This window comes from Eriocheir sinensis, chromosome 27 (assembly GCF_024679095.1).
Source record: "Eriocheir sinensis breed Jianghai 21 chromosome 27, ASM2467909v1, whole genome shotgun sequence".
In the NCBI taxonomy this organism is placed as follows: domain Eukaryota; kingdom Metazoa; phylum Arthropoda; class Malacostraca; order Decapoda; family Varunidae; genus Eriocheir; species Eriocheir sinensis.
The window spans coordinates 3,264,052-3,283,307 of record NC_066535.1 but is presented as its reverse complement, the minus strand read 5'-3'; the positions used below and the strand labels follow the sequence as shown (position 1 = coordinate 3,283,307).

The 19,256-nt window shown below is 42.7% G+C and overlaps 1 long non-coding RNA gene across 3 annotated transcripts; it reads right to left on the bottom strand.

Annotated features, from left to right (window-relative positions):
* Positions 1 to 13,245: 13,245 nt before the first annotated feature.
* On the bottom strand, positions 13,246 to 14,796 carry LOC127004001 (uncharacterized). 3 transcript variants are annotated; one of them, XR_007757503.1, is made up of 4 exons: positions 14,190 to 14,796; positions 13,847 to 14,091; positions 13,651 to 13,699; positions 13,246 to 13,601 (listed from the first exon to the last, which is right to left on the bottom strand). It is a non-coding gene; the product is annotated as an uncharacterized LOC127004001 (long non-coding RNA). The 3 variants fall into 3 exon arrangements; XR_007757502.1 differs by having other exon boundaries at positions 13,246 to 13,699; XR_007757504.1 differs by lacking the exon at positions 13,651 to 13,699.
* Between the last annotated feature and the right edge of the window lie 4,460 nt (positions 14,797 to 19,256).

Here is a 19,256-nt window from a genome sequence, read left to right as displayed (position 1 = left end):
CACGCAGAGATAAGGAAGTGCTTGAGTCACCCCTCTATGCTATCACGGACATTCCCTTCCTCCCACTCTATTCTCTCTCTCTCTCTCTCTCTCTCTCTCTCTCTCTCTCTCTCTCTCTCACACACCTTCCCCCCTCACCCCAAGCCAACTCACGTGAACATTGCAAACTTGTATTCTCAGACGCTTGAGGCTTTAACAACAATTTCCTAAGGCCATAAAGGAGATTAGTCAGGGTCTCATGAGTGTTTTTTTTTCACATTCATGGTGCAGATGTCTTGTCAAACTACCACTAGGCTCATAAAACTACCAATGGAAATACCTACCTACAATCTCTACGAAAGCCTTACCGAGTGTGGGTGTGTAAGCCCCGAAATGGGTGAGAATGTGGCGTCTAAGGGTCATATTCTTAAACATTTCGACGCCCAAACACACATATCTGACAAGGCTTACGTAGGAGTGGTGGGCATTTTCAGGGGTAGTTTTATGACCCTTCTGATTGGTTGACCCTTCTTCTGTACCATGAATCTAAAAAAGCACTCATTAGAACCCGTCTGATCTCCTTTAAGGCCTTTGGAAATGGTTGATGTGAGAGGTGGGAGAGTCTGACAATACCGCCCTAACTCTTCCATCTTCTTCCCTTCCCTCCTCTCCCTCTTCCTCCAACAGCCCTCCCTCCCTCACCCCCTCATCCCGTGCCCCCCAGGATCTGAATATTCATCCTCCCCGCGTCAGGCTGTGTCCCCCATGTACGGAAACGAGTGCATGCACGTGTTTTGAAAGCCAGGTAAGCTTAGACGGGCGGGAGACATGTAAGTTCCGTAAAAAAATATCAAGGTTACTCGTACTCGGCTTCCCCGCCAGCACCACCACCACCACCACCACCACTATGGCCATTGGTGAACGAATATTAACCGTGTAAGGAAGAAATAACCGTGTAGGGAGAAAAATCAACCGTGTAGGGAGATGAGGCAACCGTGTGGGCAGAAATAACAACCGTGTGGGCAGAAATAACAACCGTGTGGGCAGAAATAACAACCGTGTGGGCAGAAATAACAACCGTGTGGGCAGAAATAACAACCGTGTGGGCAGAAATAACAACCGTGTGGGCAGAAATAACGACCGTGTGGGCAGAAATAACAACCGTGTACAAAGATAGAGCAAACGTGTAGGCAGAAATAGCAACCGTGTGTAGGGAGAAAAAACCGTGTGAATGCATCAACCGTGTGTAGGGAGAAAAAACCGTGTGAATGCATCAACCGTGTGTAGGGAGAAAAAACCGTGTGAATGCATCAACCGTGTGTAGGGAGAAAACCGTGTGGGCAAATGCATCAACCGTGTAGGGAGAAAACCGTGTGAATGCATCAACCGTGTAGGGAGAAAAACCGTGAATGCATCAACCGTGTGTAGGGAGAAAAAACCGTGTGAATGCATCAACCGTGTGTAGGGAGAAAAAACCGTGTGAATGCATCAACCGTGTGTAGGGAGAAAAAACCGTGTGAATGCATCAACCGTGTGTAGGGAGAAAAAACCGTGTGAATGCATCAACCGTGTAAGGACATAAACCGTGTAAGCAGAAACATATCAACCGTGAGTGGCCCAAAACAATCAACCGTGTAACCCTCGCCAACTCAAGACTACAAGACGACAAGGGACAGATGAATCGAGGAAGCAATGAGGGAGTTTGACTTTTAAATGAGAAGCCCGGGCAGATAGCATCACAGGTGTCACTCGTGCAAAATCAAGACCACACGACCGAGCACATGACACACAGAAAACACGCGTCGGAGGAATCGAGGAAGCAGTAAATAAGTGTTGTTGTTTTAACCCCCCAAACCGAAGACGTCATCGAGAGAGTGAGAGTGGGAGAGAGTGAGAGAGGAAAAAACTAATACGTCATATGGGCAAAAACTATACTATTAGAGATAAAAAGCAGACCAGCGAGTAATACTAAAGTTCAACCTCACACAATGTCTCTAATCACCCCAACTCAAGTGACGGAGGAGTGAAGCCAAAACGAAACAGGCAACCAAACACACAAACACTTTAAAATGCAACGAAATCAGACCAGCCAAACTCACACGACCCTAAAAACATAAGAAGAAGCCAAGACGAAACTAGCAACCAAACACACAAATGCTTCAAAATGCAACGAAATCAGACCAGCCAAACTCATACGACCCTGAAAACATAAGAAGCCAAAACGAAACAGGCAACCAAACACACAAACACTTTAAAATGCAACGAAATCAGACCAGCCAAACTCATACGATCCTGAAAACATAAGAACCCAAAACGAAACAGGCAACCAAATACACAAACACTTTAAAATGCAACGAAATCAGAGCAGGCAAACTCATACGATCCTGAAAACATAAGAACCCAAAACGAAACAGGCAACCAAACACACAAACACTTCAAAATGCAACGAAATCAGACCAGCCAAACTCATACGACCCCGAAAACATAAGAAGCCAAAACGAAACAGGCAACCAAACACACAAACACTTCAAAATGCCATGAAATCAGACCAGCCAAACTCATACGACCCCGAAAACATAAGAAGCCAAAACGAAACAGGCAACCAAATACACAAACACTTCAAAATGCAACGAAATCAGACCAGCCAAACTTATACGACCCTAAAATCATAAGAAGCCAAAACGAAACAGGCAACCAAACACACAAACACTTCAAAATGCCATGAAATCAGACCAGCCAAACTTATACGACCCTAAAAATATAAGGGGTCATATTAAAAGACACTTCGTCGCCCAGGAACGCATATTTGACAAGGCTTTCGTAAGAGTTGTGGGCATTTCCAGAGGTGGTTTTATGACCCTGGTGGTAGTTTGAACCTGCCTCTGTACCGTGAACCTGAAGAAATACTCATCAGAACCCGATTGACCCCCTCCTTGACCTTCAGAAATAGCTGATGTGAGAAGCGAAGCTCTTATAATACCGACCAAGGAGTGTGCAAGAGGCCCAGGAATCCCAAACATTAACCCACCACAAAGTCACAATTTCCTACACCAGTCATCGTAACACCAACACATCCATGACGCCATCGAGAGGGGCAGACAGCTAGACGGAGGAGTTGGAACATGCACGTCACTAGCTAAGAAAAAAATATATATAATTCAGGCAGCATTTATGAACTTCAGTCCGCAACAAATACTGATCATTTCCTACCTTAAAGACATCATGGAGAAGGACAGACTGAAAGAGAGAAGAGTTGAAACATACACGTCATCAGTTAAGAAAAAAAATGTACAGTTCAGGTAGCATTTATGAGGTCAGTCCGCTACAAACCCTGATCATTTCCTACCTTAAAGTCGTTACGGTGAGGGACAGACAGACAGAGAGACATAAGACATACAGAGGCAAGAGTTGAAACATACACGTCATCAGTTAAGAAAAAAATGTACAGTTCAGATAGTATTCATGAGGTCAGTCCGCTACAAATACTGATCATTTCCTACCTTAAAGTCGTTACGGAGAGGGACAGACAGACAGACAGACAGAGAGAGGCAAGAGTTGAAACATACACGTCACTAGTTCAGAAAAAAAAAAGGTCAGGTAGCATTCATGAGGTCAGTCCGCTACAAACCCTGATCATTTCCTACCTTAAAGTCGTTACGGTGAGGGACAGACAGACAGACAGACAGAGAGAGGCAAGAGTTGAAACATACACGTCACTAGTTAAGAAAAAAAAAAGTAGTTCAGGTAGTATTCGTGAAGTCAGTCCGCTACAAATACTGATCATTTCCTACCTTAAAGTCGTTACGGTGAGGGACAGACAGACAGAGAGACATACAGAGGCAAGAGTTGAAACATACACGTCACCAGTTAAGAAAAAAATGTACAGTTCAGATAGTATTCATGAAGCCAGTCCCCTACAAACCCTGATCATTTCCTACACTAACGACGTAATCAAAGTGAACCTACAGATAGATATAGGCAAAAGTTTAAGCATGCACGTCATCAATTAAGAAGAAAAAATTGTTAGTCCAAATCTCTCTCACGAATTGGAACCCTTTACAATCTCTGCTCATTTCCCACACACCCCAATCATTGTAACCCCACACAAAGACGTCATCAAGAGGAGGAGAGATAAGATGCCAAAAGTTGAACGTCACCACTTCGGAAAAAAAAAGATTAGTTTAAGTAGCTCACGAATTTCAACCCTTTACAAACCCTACATCACAAACTCCCACACACCCCAATCATCGTAACCCCACCCAAAGACGTCATCGAGAGGAGGAGAGACAAGAGGCAAAAGCTGAACATCACCACTTCATAAAAAAAAGATTAGTTCAAGTAGCTCACGAATTTCAACCCTTTACAAACTCTACATCACAAACTCCCACACACCTCAATCATTGTAACCCCACCCAAAGACGTCATCAAGAGGAGGAGAGACAAGAGGCAAAAGTTGAACGTCACCACTTCGGAAAAAAAAGATTAGTTCAAGTAGCTCACGAATTTCAACCCTTTACAAACTCTACATCACAAACTCCCACACACCTCAATCATTGTAACCCCACACAAAGACGTCATCAAGAGGAGGAGAGATAAGATGGCAAAAGTTGAACGTCACCACTTCGGAAAAAAAAGATTAGTTCAAGTAGCTCACGAATTTCAACCCTTTACAAACTCTACATCACAAACTCCCACACACCTCAATTATTGCAACCCCACACAAAGACGTCATCAAGAGGAGGAGAGACAAGAGGCAAAAGCTGAACATCACCACTTCATAAAAAAAGATTAGTTCAAGTAGCTCACGAATTTCAACCCTTTACAAACCCTACATCACAAACTCCCACACACCTCAATCACTGTAACCCCACCCAAAGACGTCATCGAGAGGAGAAGAGACAAGAGGCAAAAGTAAACGTCACTACTAAAGAATAAAAAAAGGGAAGGCCAAGTAGATCTCATGATTTTCAACCCACTACAAACCTTACAAACTCCTACACACACCCCAGCCTCTGTAACACAACCCAAAAACATGATCGAGAGGGACAAATAAAGAGAAGCAAAAGATCATTAAAGCATAAGCGTCACCAGTTAAGAAAATAAGTCGGTACGAAAGTATCTCTCACGAATTTCAACTCTCTATAAACACTAATATTATCCTATAACAGTCACTGAAACCGCACCCTAAGACGTCATCACAAAAGGGAGCGACTCCAAACACACACGTCATCAAAGGAAAAAAAAATCAGACCAGGTAGCGCTAATGAACTTCAACTCAACCCACCACACTGTAAACTCAGATAATTTCCTCCTCCAGTAAAGGAATGGAGCCCCACCCAGCCAATCAGGACGCGGGGCTCACGTCACCAACACGTTACGACACACGTCACCGCCCCGACCAGCCACTCGGGAGCAAGGACAGCCGGTGAGGGTACTGTGGCCGGCATTGTCAGACGCTTCCACCAGCGTTGCCAGATTATCGTATTCACCACATCGTCTTTATTACTTTTAAGCCTCAAACTCTCGTACCTACACAAATAACGATAGAAAATTGAAGTTAGCGTTAAAACTCCTATTTATTGATGTTTGTTTGTTTGCTATAGTTATTGGTCAGAAACTACGAAAATGCAATACGATAAGTACGACAATTTGGCAACGCTGGGCCTTCCACTCCTCACATCAACTATTCCCAAAGGCCGAAAAGGATATCAGTCGGGTTCTTTTGGGTGTTTTCTTAGGTTCATGGTACAGAAGGAGGGTCAGACTACTAGAGGGGTCATAAAGCTACCCCCGGGAATGCTCAAAACTCCTGCGAAAGTCTTGTCGAATACGTGTGCTTGGGAGACGAAATGTTGAAGCGTATTATCTGACCCACCTCCGTCACGACCCGCCACCACCCCGCCAGCCCGCCAGCCACAGCCCAACCCTGAGAGGCGCTCCATATTAGGTCTACGGCTGGCTGAGTGTGTGTGTGTGTGTGTGTGTGTGTGAAGGGGAAGGAGGGGAGTTGATGACGCAATGCACGCCTATACTCTTCCCCCCCCCCTTCCCATCCCCTCCCTATTAACTCTCACCTGAAGCGTTCATGCGTTCGTTCGTTCGTTCGTTCGTTCGGCACATGTGTGAAAAAAAGTTGACAGTGTTTGTTTGTTTGTCCTTTTAGTGGTGTTTTTTGTTTGTTTGTTTTTTTCTTTTCCCTTTCTATCTATGTATTTATCTATCATGTTTTTTTTTCTCTCTCGTATGCCTTTATTTTTTTTCTCCCTCTTTCTATCTATATATTTATCCATCAGTTTTTGTTTTTGTGTTCTTTTGTCTTCTATCGTAGGAAGAAAAACATCTCATATTATATCAGTATTTTTTTGTAGATACTCAAAATGTCCCCTTCTTCCTCTCGTAACACCATCTCTCTCTCTCTCTCTCTCTCTCTCTCTCTCTCTCTCTCTCTCTCTCTCTCTCTCTCTCTCTCTCGTGACCTTCTGTGCTCTCGTCACCAGCTGAGCCGCGTTCCACAAGCCACCCTGGAATCACGTCACATATATACACCCTCTGCGTCCCCTGCCCCGAGCCCGTCAGATATCCCAACGACACGCTTTTTCTTCCTGCCCGCTGAGAAGACGCTGTTTGCTCGCTCTTAAGGCACCCCCAGCCACGTACAGTCATTCACTAATCATATACACTTGACACCACCACCTCCTCTTCCTCCTCCGCCTCCTCCTCCTCCTTCTTCTCCCCCTCCCTCCTCAAATCATGAAGTCTTCGCTGCCCCCTCCTCCTCCTCCTCCTCCTCCTTCTTCTCCCCCTCCCTCCTCAAATCATGAAGTCTTAGCTGCCCCCTCCTCCTCCTCCTCCTCCTCCTCCTCCTCCTCCTCTTCCTCCTTCTGCTCTTCTGTTAATGATATACAGAATCTTCTTCCTCCACCATCAATTAAATTAACCAATAAGTCAAGCACATGCATCAGTCTTACCAAAACAAATATGAACAAAGTAATATTAATGTTAATGATGATGATGATGAGCATAATAATAAAAATAGTGATAATAATAGTAATAATAATAATAATAATAATAATAATAATAATAAGAAGAAGAAGAAGAAGAAGAAGAAGAAGAGAAAGAAGAAGAAGAAGAAGAAGAAGCACAATAACAACAAAATGATTACGATGATGACAATAGTGATAATAACAACACACACACACACACACACACACACACACACACACACACACACACACACACACACCAGCTCATGACAACATTACTCACCTCAGTCAATGCCACTGAGTCAAGACACACCTGCACACTTGCCCCCCTGCACACCTGTCCTTCACTAACACAGGTAATACGACTCACCCAAGACACCCAGGCACCCCAAACCCTGCCAAGACACCCCTCTACCTCTGCCTACACGTCTTGTTCCATGTTGGTGTGCGTGGTTCTCCTCACACCCCATATCAAAACACCTCAATAATTCTGCTTACACATCTTCCCATTTTCAGTATACGTCCTTCCACTCACACCCCTGTCAGGAAGCCTCAACACCCCTGCTTACACCCCTGTCCCCTGTCAGTACACGTGTCTCCACTCACACCCTTGTCAGGAAGCCTCAACACCCCTACATACACCCCTTTCTCCTATTAGTACACGTTCCTCCACTCAAACCCCTGCCAGGACGCCCCAATAACCCTTCTTACATATCTATCCGCTGTTGCCGCGCGTGTCTCCTTTCACACCTCTGTCAGGAGGTCGCCAATATCTCTGCTTACACTCATGTCGGCCTTTTAGACACTTCCGCCTCTCACATCAACAATTTCCAAAGGCCGAAAAGGAGACAGATCGGGTTTTCAACTTTTCATGAGTGTTTTTTTCACGATCATGGTACAGAAAAAAAGGTCAAACTAGCCAGCGCTCAAACCCCTTTCCACCTTGCCAGGACATCCCGCTACCCCTGCCACATGAACCTGCTCCCAAACATCCCACTAAGCCGTCTAGCTGTCCCTGCCAAGCCAAGCCTCCTCACACACCCGCAAGCTTGGCCTCGCCCTAAGCTTGCTGCTGCATCACCCTCTCATTAAACCTTCTTGTTGCTTCCACTTTCGCGGCCGTTCTTCTTTTTTTATTGTCTTCTTTTATTACTCATATTTGGGTGTACTCGGTCTGAGACAGCGATTACCAGACCAGGGTTCTTCGGGTACGGGTAGAGGAGCGGCGATTCTTGATGGTGATTCTACTGGGTCGTCACGTCATCAAAAAATAATTTAATGAATACCAAAAGTCGGGAAGCTCACAGTTATTTCTTCCGTACTCTCAAACACTTTCGACTCTCACAACAAATAATTCCAAAGGAGATTACTCGGATTTTCATAAGTTTTTTCACTTCCATAACACAGCAGAAGCCTTGTCAAACTATCACTGAGCTTATAAAATTACAAATGGAAACACACACTTACAACCTCTACCAAAGCCATACCAAATGTGGATGAATAAGCCTCTATAAGTGTTTAAGAATATGGGCCTTAGACTCATTAATAGGATCGTGAATGAGTCGTGAGAGCAACGCATAAAAGGATAAACTGCGCCGGGTAAGAAATTATTGAAGACTATTATAGAGGATGATATTAATGACTTGAAGCCTTTCGGGGAGTTAAATTATAAGATCACGGCCGAGGATCCCTTCTTAGCAATGTTGACGGTCCTCTCGTGTGTCTCATTGATCAGTGTCTGGCGGAGAGCACTCGAGCGGCCCTGCACTATTGAAGAGGTTAGAAGAGAAGGTGGAGAGAGTAGAGAGAGGGAGAGGAAAGGTTGCCGTGGAGAGAGTGAAAAGAGAGAAGGGAGGGAGGAAAGGTTGGTTGTCCTAGACTAAGTAAGTTTCGGGTTCTAAGTGCGAAAAGGTCAAGAGCAAGATACTCTGCAATAGTTTACGATAGGTCTGCAATGGTCTACGATAGTCTACAATGATTCTGCGATAGTCTGCGATGATTCTGCGATAGTCTGTGCTAGCCTACCTCGTGTGCTCCCTTTTTCAGCCCCTTCTGTCGTGTTTCCTCTAATTGAGCTTGTTCCTGTGCTCCCGCGAGGCCCAGAAACACCCACACGCTAAACAGCTCACACGTGCGGTTTAGTGCACACACACACACACACACACAACCGAGTCGCGAGTCACAGTCAGCGTCATTTAACGGGAGTGAGTCACCCCCGATGCCTGTAAGCTGCCATCAGTATGGCGTAACACACTGAGGGTATGACAAATCCCGCGCTCGTCATCATCTCCTCTCAGGGCTCGGCGAGATACAGCAGCATCACTTAATTATGAGGATGCATTATATGGTCATCTAGTCACCAGCATTCATACTATACTTTCTCTGCTATACAGTTAAGTAATTAGCATATGTTCGTTTGTTCCTCTGTTAAAAACTTATTTTTTTTACGTTCCGTCTATGGCGCCGGTAGACTTTTTTGGTGAGGTAGTGAGGTATGGTGGTCTGCCACAGTCCGTTCTGGCGCACTCAAGTGTTTAATTATTTAATTTAATGAATTATCCTAAGTCCCTCTGCTAAATGCTAAAGTAATCAGCCTAACTTCCTCTGAAAAATAGTGCCCCCTCACACACACACATACAGTTCAATTTCTAGTACACTAACAAAAAAAATAGTATCTAATGCCCCGCACGTGCCCTCTACGCCCTTTAGCTTACATTTCCTGTCGCTGCTTCGGCCGAGGAGAGCAAAGCAAATTTCACGACACAGATGAAAAAAAATATTAGGCAGCTTGTTAGAATGTGGGTCACGGCCTTCCTGCGCGGCCCAAGGCTGTGTTAACGTGTTTGTTATTTTCCACTGGGCCACACGAGGCTTTTAGGCATGGGGGCGGAACTTGGGGGGTGGGGCTGAGGGGGCGGGGGTGTGGGCGGCAGGACATGTTCGGAGGCAACGCCCAGCCTGCCCGTGGGGTGATTGTGTGTGTGCTCCAGTTACCTGACAGACAGCCCCACCCACGCCCTGCCCTCACTCACCGCAGCGACCGCCAAACACACGCCTTCCTCTCCCCAAATTGCCCCATATTCTCTATTTCTGGGGCCTAGAAAGATAACAAACACACCAAAGAACACAAAAATGAAATAAAAGAAATGAAAATAAGACAAACAAAATGAAGAAATAAAATAGGACCCTTATCGTGCCATCTCACCGGCGGCCATTCTTGCAATCACCCGTCTGTTTACTTTCTGCCAGCCTGTTTGCCTCTACACGTGGCGGCTGGACTGGACGTGACCCCTAACTGTTATGAGGCCGAGAACTACACAAGAATGCCGCGCCGCTCCTCTCCTCCTACGGGTAAAGAACCTTGTGCCTGCCCGTACCAAGCCTACACGTGGATGACCTTTAAGAGGCTGCGGACGTGATGATATGAACGTCTCTCCTGATCGTGCGAAGGATACAAACTAAGCTGCATGGAGTCTTTAATATGAGAGCGTTGCATTTTTGTTTTCATGCGTCGTTATTTGAAAGTTTGAAGGGCTGATGTAACAAGAGAAAGCGTAAAAAGAGAGTGTAGCAAGTCTTTAATATGATAAGCGCTGCATTTTTGTCTTTATGCGTCGTTATTTGAAAGTATAAAGGGCTGATGTAACAAGAGATAGCTTAAAAAGAGTGTGTAGCAAGATAGTATAACAAGAGGTACTACGAGAGTGTAACAATAAAGTGTAACAAGGGATAGTGTAGCAGGAGAGTGTAACAAGATTTAAACGTATGAACAGTACAGTCGATCGAGAAAGTCAATCCCCTAAAAAAAAAAAACAAGGATTATGAGCACGATCTAAATCTATACTTAAATTACAGTGATCAGCGTTCCTTCTCTATAATCTTTGCTCATTCTATGTTCTACCGTTCATAAAGTGGCCCATAATTGCTAAGCTATCTGTGCTTAGAGACATTCATTTCAAACAATTCGAGTCGGCAAATCCTTCGTCACTTCCAAAGACCAGAAAAAAATTCAAGAAAGAAAATCAGGAAGGAATACAAGAAAGAAGACCCGAAAGGAAGACAAGAAAGAAGATTAGAAAAAATACAAGAAAGAAGATTAGAAAAGAAGATAAGAAAGATTTGAAAAGAAGACGAAAGAAAACTAGGAAAGAAGACAAAAAAGAAAACCAGAAAGGAAGACAAGAAAGAAGATCAGAAAAAACAAGAAAGAAGATTAGAAAAAAGACAAGAAAGAAGATTAGAAAAGAAGATAAGAGATTTGAAAAGAAGACAGTAAAGGTTAGAAAAAAAGACAAGAAAGAAAACTAGGAAAGAAACCAAGAAAGAAAACAAGAAAAGAAGACAAGAAGATCAGAAAGGAAGACAAGAAAGACTAGAAAAAAAGACAAGAAGATTAGAAAAAAGACAAGAAAGAAGATTAGAAAGAAGATTTGAAAAGAAGACAAGAAAGAAAACTAGGAAAGAAGACAAGACAGAAAACCAGAAAAGAAGACAAGAAAGAAGATCAGAACGGAAGACAAGAAAGAAAACCAGAAAGAAAACCAGAAAAGGAAGACAAAAAAGAAAACAAGAAAAGAAGACAAGAGAGAAAACCAGAAAAGAAAACAAGAAAGTAAACCAAAAAAAAGAAAGACAAAAAAAGAAGACAAGGAAAGAAAACAAAAAAGATAACAAAAGAAAAGACAAGAAAGAAAACCAGAGAAAAAAACAACAGACATGAAGTATAAAAAAAAACGGGTCAGATTATATAAGAAAGCCTATTAAGTTTCAGGAGATGACGCTCACTCAAGTTATACCATTCTTGGCCCCGAGTCGCTCCCAATGACACTCGTATTCAGGGACGGAGACGCGACATACGAACCAAAAAGAAAGACAGAAAGAAAAAAATGCGGCCCAGGTGCTCCGGTGAATCACAAACAAGATCACTCCATGGCATGAAAGTTCACCCTACGTCCTTACCACATGTAAAACGAGGAAATTCACGCAGAAATTCAATAGACAAAGGCATGCATGAGCAATTCGTGCCGCGGATACACAAGCCCGCGTAGAGCGAATCCGTGCGTCAGAGGAAGTAAAGTGCGCGCGGAGAAAGAATGTCCCTGAATACCGAGGGGGAGTGTGTCTGGCTGGCTTGCAGGTGGTGAATGGACATGAGGAAGGGCAAAAGGAAGACATCTGGGTGAAGGGAGAGAATAAGAAACGAGTGGTGAAGCATAAATGGAAGTGAAATGAAGGTGCGATAAGGTAAAAGGAAGATACTGTGCGGCGAGAGAATAGAAAAACAAGTGATAAAACAATATTGAAGGCCTGTGCGTGATGAATGGACATGAGGAAGAGGAAAAGGGAGACAGTAAGATCAAGAGAGAATAAGAGAGGAGAGGTGAAGCATAACTGGAAGCTGTATCGGAGTGTGTGTGGGTTACGAAAAAATAAATAAAAGACTAACAAGGAAGACACTGGATGAAGAAAGAATAAGAAAGGAGTGGTAAAGCATAAACTGAAGGCGAATTTGAGGCTGTCTGATTTACGACCTGGAAATTAAAATGTGTAACGGTAATAGGAATGCATTAGCTGAAGAAAGAATAAGAAACGAATGGTAAAACAGTTATGGAAGGCGAAGTGGAATGTTTGCTTGACTTACGAATGGCAGTTGTGCATGTGGACTGGTAAACGGAAGACATCTGGGTGAGGAGAGAATATGCAACGAGTGGTAAGCATAACTTGGAGGCGACAATGGAGTGTGTCTGGCTTGCGAGTGAGGAAGGGGTAATAGGAAGACATTGGGTGCAGAGAGAGAATAAGAAACGGATGAGGAAACAAATATTGAAGGCAGAAACGGCATGTGTTTGGGTTACGAACTGGAAGTGAGGATGTTAAATTGTCATGATTTCATTATTCAGGGAGTAGCCTGTGGAAAATTACCGCGGGAGTCCCCACCATTTTGATTGAGAGAGCGGGAAGTAGTCACAGATCACAGACGGAAACTAGAAGGCAGGGAGCAGCAATATAGCTATTCATTATTTATTATTTATGCCAACGCTATGTGCTATGTGCTGAGATGCATGATGACATGACCAATTGCATGTGTTTTATTAATAATTAATAATAGCCGTTAGGGCGTTTTTTAGCGTGCGTTGCACAGAAAAAAACGGCAGAGTATGGCAAGAGGACTGTGTACTGAGGTCAGGGAAGCCCGTGGGAGGAGAGGGCACGGCGCGTTGCAGTAAGAAACGGAGAGAGAGGAAGGACTCAGAGGAAACGGACCACGCGGAAAGGCAATTTACGGGATTTTCGGAAGTCCAGACCTTTCAAGAACCCCACAAAAATGATAAATGGAAAACGAATAAATGGAAGAGAAAAAAGAATGAATGCTGAATTAGGATAAAAGAAAGAAAGGGAAGATGCTAGGTGAAAATAAGAGGGAGGTGAAATGGAGTGTGCTTAGCTAACGAGGTGAAAATGGAGAAGTGAAAGGAAAAAAAGGAAGACTAAAGAGTGAAGGAGAAAAAAATGAGTAAGAAACTAAGATGGAAGGAAGAAAAGGAAGGCGACTAAAGGAACAGAAGACAATAATCGGAAGAAATGGAGACCTAAGAGAATAAAGAGGAAAAGAAGACAATAATCGGAAGAAATGGAGACCTAAGAGAATAAAGAGGAAAAGAAGACAATAATCGTAAGAAATGGAGACCTAAGAGAATAAAGAGGAAAAGAAGACAATAATCGGAAGAAATGGAGACCTAAGAGAATAAAGAGGAAAAGAAGACAACAATCGTTAGAAATGGAGACCTAAGAGAATAAAGAGGAAAAGAAGACAATAATCGGAAGAAATGGAGATCTAAGAGAATAAGGAGAAAAAGAAGATAATAATCGTAAGAAATGGAGACCTAAGAGAATAAAGAGGAAAAGAAGACAATAATCGGAAGAAATGGAGACCTAAGAGAATAAAGAGGAAAAGAAGACAATAATCGGAAGAAATGGAGACCTAAGAGAATAAAGAGGAAAAGAAGACAATAATCGGAAGAAATGGAGACCTAAGAGAATAAAGAGGAAAAGAAGACAATAATCGGAAGAAATGGAGACCTAAGAGAATAAAGAGGAAAAGAAGACAACAATCGTAAGAAATGGAGACCTAAGAGAATAAAGAGAAAAAGAAGACAATAATCGTAAGAAATGGAGACCTAAGAGAATAAAGAGAAAAAGAAGACAACAATCGGAAGAAATGGAGACCTAAGAGAATAAAGAGGAAAAGAAGACAACAATCGGAAGAAATGGAGACATAAGAGAATAAAGAGGAAAAGAAGACAATAATCGGAAGAAATGGAGACCTAAGAGAATAAAGAGGAAAAGAAGACAATAATCGGAAGAAATGGAGACCTAAGAGAATAAAGAGAAGACGAAGTTGTGAATGAAAAAAATAAATACGATAAATTAGGATACAAGAAAGAAAAGGTGACTGAACGCAAAGAAGACGAGACAACAAGAGTGACTAGCCAAGCGATGATGAAGATAAGTGAGTGAGTACAACATAATTATGACGCGCGGAGAGAAAAAACAAGTTCGCCACGACAGAGAGATAAAGATCGGAGGAGCGTGATAACGAGATGCGGAACAGACAGATAAAACAGATAACACGGGGCGAGTAATTACAGGACACGGACATGAGCGAAGATAATGGCCTAGAAAAATGAAAAGATAAGGAGGGAAGGAGGACGAATATAGACGATTACGAGAGCTAACACAGGGAAGATAAAGAAAATGGAGGGAGGAAGGAAACAAATAAGGACGATCACAATGCAAATAAAGGGAGAGATAAGAAGAATGGAAGAGATAATATGAAAACAATAACTACACAAGGTAAAGAGAGAGAGAGAGAGAGAGAGAGAGAGAGAGAGAGAGAGAGAGAGAGAGAGAGAGAGAGAGAGAGAGAGAGAGAGAGAGAGAGAGAGAGAGAGAGAGAGAGAGAGAGAGAGAGAGAGAGAGAGAGAGAGAGAGAGAGAAGATAAAAGGAGAGATAATACATAAGAAATATAACTACACGTGCCAAGAGGGAGAGAAAAAAGATAAAAGGAGAAATAACACATAAGAAATATAACTACACGTGCCAAGAGGGAGAGAAAAAAGATAAAAGGAGAAATAACACATAAGAAAGATAACTACACGTGCCAATATAAGGGAAGATAAAGAAAATGGGATGAGAGACAACATGAAAACAATAATATACATGTAAAGCAAGATAAAGAAAATGGAGGGAGAGAAATACCACATAAAGAAGATAAGTAAAGAAAATAGGAACGAAAAACAACATAATAACAACACCAACATAAACAAACATTACTAGAGATAAAGGTAATGGAAGAGGGTAAGAATGGAGGCAAGATAAAGAAAATGGAGGGAGATAAATACCACATAAAGAAGATAAGTAAAAAAAATAGGAACGAAAAATAACACAGTAACAATACCTAGATAAACAAACATTACTAGAGATAAAGGTAATGGAAGAGGGTAAGAATGGAGGGAGATAAATAACACATAAGGAAGATAACTAGAAGATAAAAAAATAAAAACGAAAAACATAATAACAACACCTACATACACAAACAATACTCGAGATCAAGGTAATGGAAGAAGGTTAGAATGGAGGCAACAGGTGAGTACTAAGCAGACATAGAGAGTGTATACGTGCTGATCCACTCGTCCCTATGACCCGTGAGGAGCATACAGCACAGCGCACCTATAGCAAGTACACCTGTCCTCCCCACCCCCCAAGCCCATATTAACGAGGGGAAAGGTAGCCATGGGGGGTGAAAGGGGCATTCTAGCCAGTCTTCCCAGTGAACCATAACACTCGGCCTCTTATGTTCTTATGCTCTGATGTTCTTGTGTCATGTTCTTACGTTTCTCGACACTCAAGGAACAATGATGCTTCCACACTCTACCAAGTCCTCCCAATTAACCATAACACTCGGCCTCTTATGTTCTTATGTTCTTATGTTCTGATATCATGTTCTTACGTTTCTCGACACCCAAGGAACAATGATGTTTCCACACTCTACCAAGTTCTCCCAATTAACCATAACACTCGGCCTCTTATGTTCCTATGTTCTTCTCTCCTTATGTTCTTGTATCCTTATGTTCTTACGTTTCTCGACACCCAAGGAACATTGATGCTTCTACACTCTACCAAGTTCTCCCAATTAACCATAACACTCGGCCTCTTATGTTCTTATGTTCTGATGTCCTCATGTTCTTACGTTTCTCAACACCCAAGGAACAATGATGCTTCCACACTCTACCGAGTCCTCCCAATGAACCATAACGCTCGGCCTATTGCAGACTCTTTACGTCCATATGTCTTATCCTCTTTGACACGTAAGGAAGAACAATAATAACATGCCTGTCAAGCTACTGTGGTGTCTTGCCATAAGATTTTGCGTTAGAGACCATAAGTTTGTGTATAAAACGGTAATTAAACCATAAGAAAACCATAGTTTTTGTCATTCAATATTTATTTGTTTAAAAAACAAATGCAAAATGAAAACACAATGTAAACACATGACACAGTATGAACACCACATAATGAAACACAGTACTGTTTTTCATTATGTGGTGTTCATACTGTGTCATGTGTTTACATTGTGTACAACAGCACAACAAAGAGCATCAGTGAGCTGCAGTGAACCTACTGCAGCTCACTGATGCTCTTTGCTGTACTCGGCAGTACAAGACCTGGCTTTCTCTAGCATATTAAAAAAAAAAAACATCGCAAGCGGAGAAAAAACGTAAGATTTTCAACTTACGCCGTAAGACTTGAAAATCACCGAAATTACGTAAGACTTACGCAAAAAACGTAAGATTTGACAGGTATATAATAATACTTTGACACACGAGCCGATCTTCTAAATGAAACGTAAAACTTGGCCTCTTATAGTCTCCTCGTGTTCTTGTGTTCTTATGTTATTCGACACGCAATGCACAATAGTAAGAGTCGTATTCTTAAACATTTCGGGGCCCAAGCACACATATTTGACAAGGCTTTCGTGGGAGTTGTGGGCATTTCCAGGGATAGCTTTATAACCCTGGTGGTGGTGCGACCCTTCTTCTGTACCGTGAACCTAAAATACCACACTTTAGAACCCGACTGATTTCGTTTTTGGCCTGTGGAAAGAGCTAATGTGAGAGGCGGAGGCGTCTGATAATACCGACATAAGACTCTTTGACACAATAGTAAGTTTTCCTAATGAACAGAAACACACTTGGATTAGTAGCTAAACAAGGATGGACTGAAGCAAGAGATAGGAGATAAAGAGAGAGTGATTAGAGGAGACAGCCAAAAATATCACACAAAGATGAACTAGAATAAGAGAGAATATAAGAAAGATAAGAGATAATAACACTCTTCAAACAGTAATTAAACATGATCGGACTGAGGCGAGAGAATGCTATAGATAGAAGATAAAGATACGAGAGAGTAATTAAAGGAAACACCAAAAAAAAAAAAAAATCAGACGGAAAATGAACTAAAAAAAGAGAAAGACGGAGGAGAGATAAAGCAAGATAAATTAACCAAATAACACAAATGAACAAATAAACACTCCACACATCCCCCCCCCTCCCCTTTCATCCCTCCCGCCTCACCCCCTCCACTTTTGATGTCCTTCTCTCCCTCTCTCTCACCTGGTCACCTGTCTGTCAACATGCCGCTCCGTCCCACCCACAGCATGGTTAATTAACGGTGTGCTAACAGAACCTCACCTGGCAACCATCCTCACCCACCCACCCGCCCACCCATCCCCTCTCTCTCACGTGTAAGAACATGTGGACTGGCTGACAGTCCACCACCACCACCACCAATAAGACTCCATCCAGTCCAATATAGAGGCTTAAGTAGGACGTGAGAAAAAATACACTAAGGACCGTGATAGTCTTTTTTTGTGTGTGTTGTTGTTGTTTTGATACGCAACGCTATACCAAAGACGTTGAAAGAAATAGAGATAACGTAGTACAGTAGGCAACACTATATACGAGATCGTTACTGTGTGTGTATATGTGAAGGGGGGGGGGGGAGAGAGAGAGAGAGAGAGAGAGAGAGAGAGAGAGAGAGAGAGAGAGAGAGAGAGTCAACTTAGCAATAACTGTAGTACGGTGAAGAAGAAGTAAACAGTAGTACGAAGAATAACAATAATTTCGAAAAAGCTTGCACGTCTGAAAGGCCCTTGTGAAATCCTGATGCACGGTTAAGCAGTCAACAGTAAACAAGTTAAGGCAGTCCGTTCGTCTCGTTGAAGAAGAGGAAGCGTCGAGAGAACTAACAGTGAAAAGAGAACTGGAATACAAGGTGTTTGCTGTTGTTGATGATGATGATATTCGAGACTACGTGTGTGTGTGTGTGTGTGTGTGTGTGTGTGTGTGTGTGTGTGAGAGAGAGAGAGAGAGAGAGAGAGAGAGAACGGGGTGGGGGTTATTTGACTGTGTGTGTGTGTGTGTGTGTGTGTGTGTGTGTGTGTGTTTCATAATAACTGGACTTCCTGCTGCGAATTATTTTTTTTTCTTGCCGTATCAGTTACAAATATCAAATCCCCGTGACACTCAGCACCACCAGCACCTCACCCATGTCACCACCACTGAGTCCAGACAAACAATCTCTAAGACAATCCATACGACAACCACCCTGCTTACAATTCCCCCCTCAGTTAAGAGTGCACAAGAGGACAAAACCCTCTCAGTTATATACTTTTTTTATGTTGTCAGATTTACTACCATGAATGAAAGAGATAACATGGAGACAATAATCAAATAAGATCAATATATGGGAAGATAAAGATGGTAGGAATGAGGTAAGAGGACAATAACTACATAGGTAAATAAAGTTAAGGGGCAAATTTTCCGTGGATCTTCAGTCAAACCACGATTTTCGCTAGCGTGGTTCTCATTTGTTTCTTGTTATTGCTGCTGATGATGATGGTGAGTAATACCGTCGTCCTTTGGTGAAATCTACTGTAGCTTTGGAAGATCGTGGACACGTCAGAAAACCACGGAAATATGAGAACCCCGGCAGCGGAAATCGTGGTTTGACTGAAGATCCACGGAAAATTTGCCCAGTGTAATAGCCCCTTAACCTGACCATCATAATTCAAAGGGTTTTTTGTCATACACTCCACCACCACAAAACCTATTCAGGCTACCCCTACCACCACCACCATCACCACCACCACCACCACCTCCCTCTAATCCACGACGTACCATCACACACGTTTCATCCATCACCTCCGACCACGAGCCATAGATCAGGAGAGC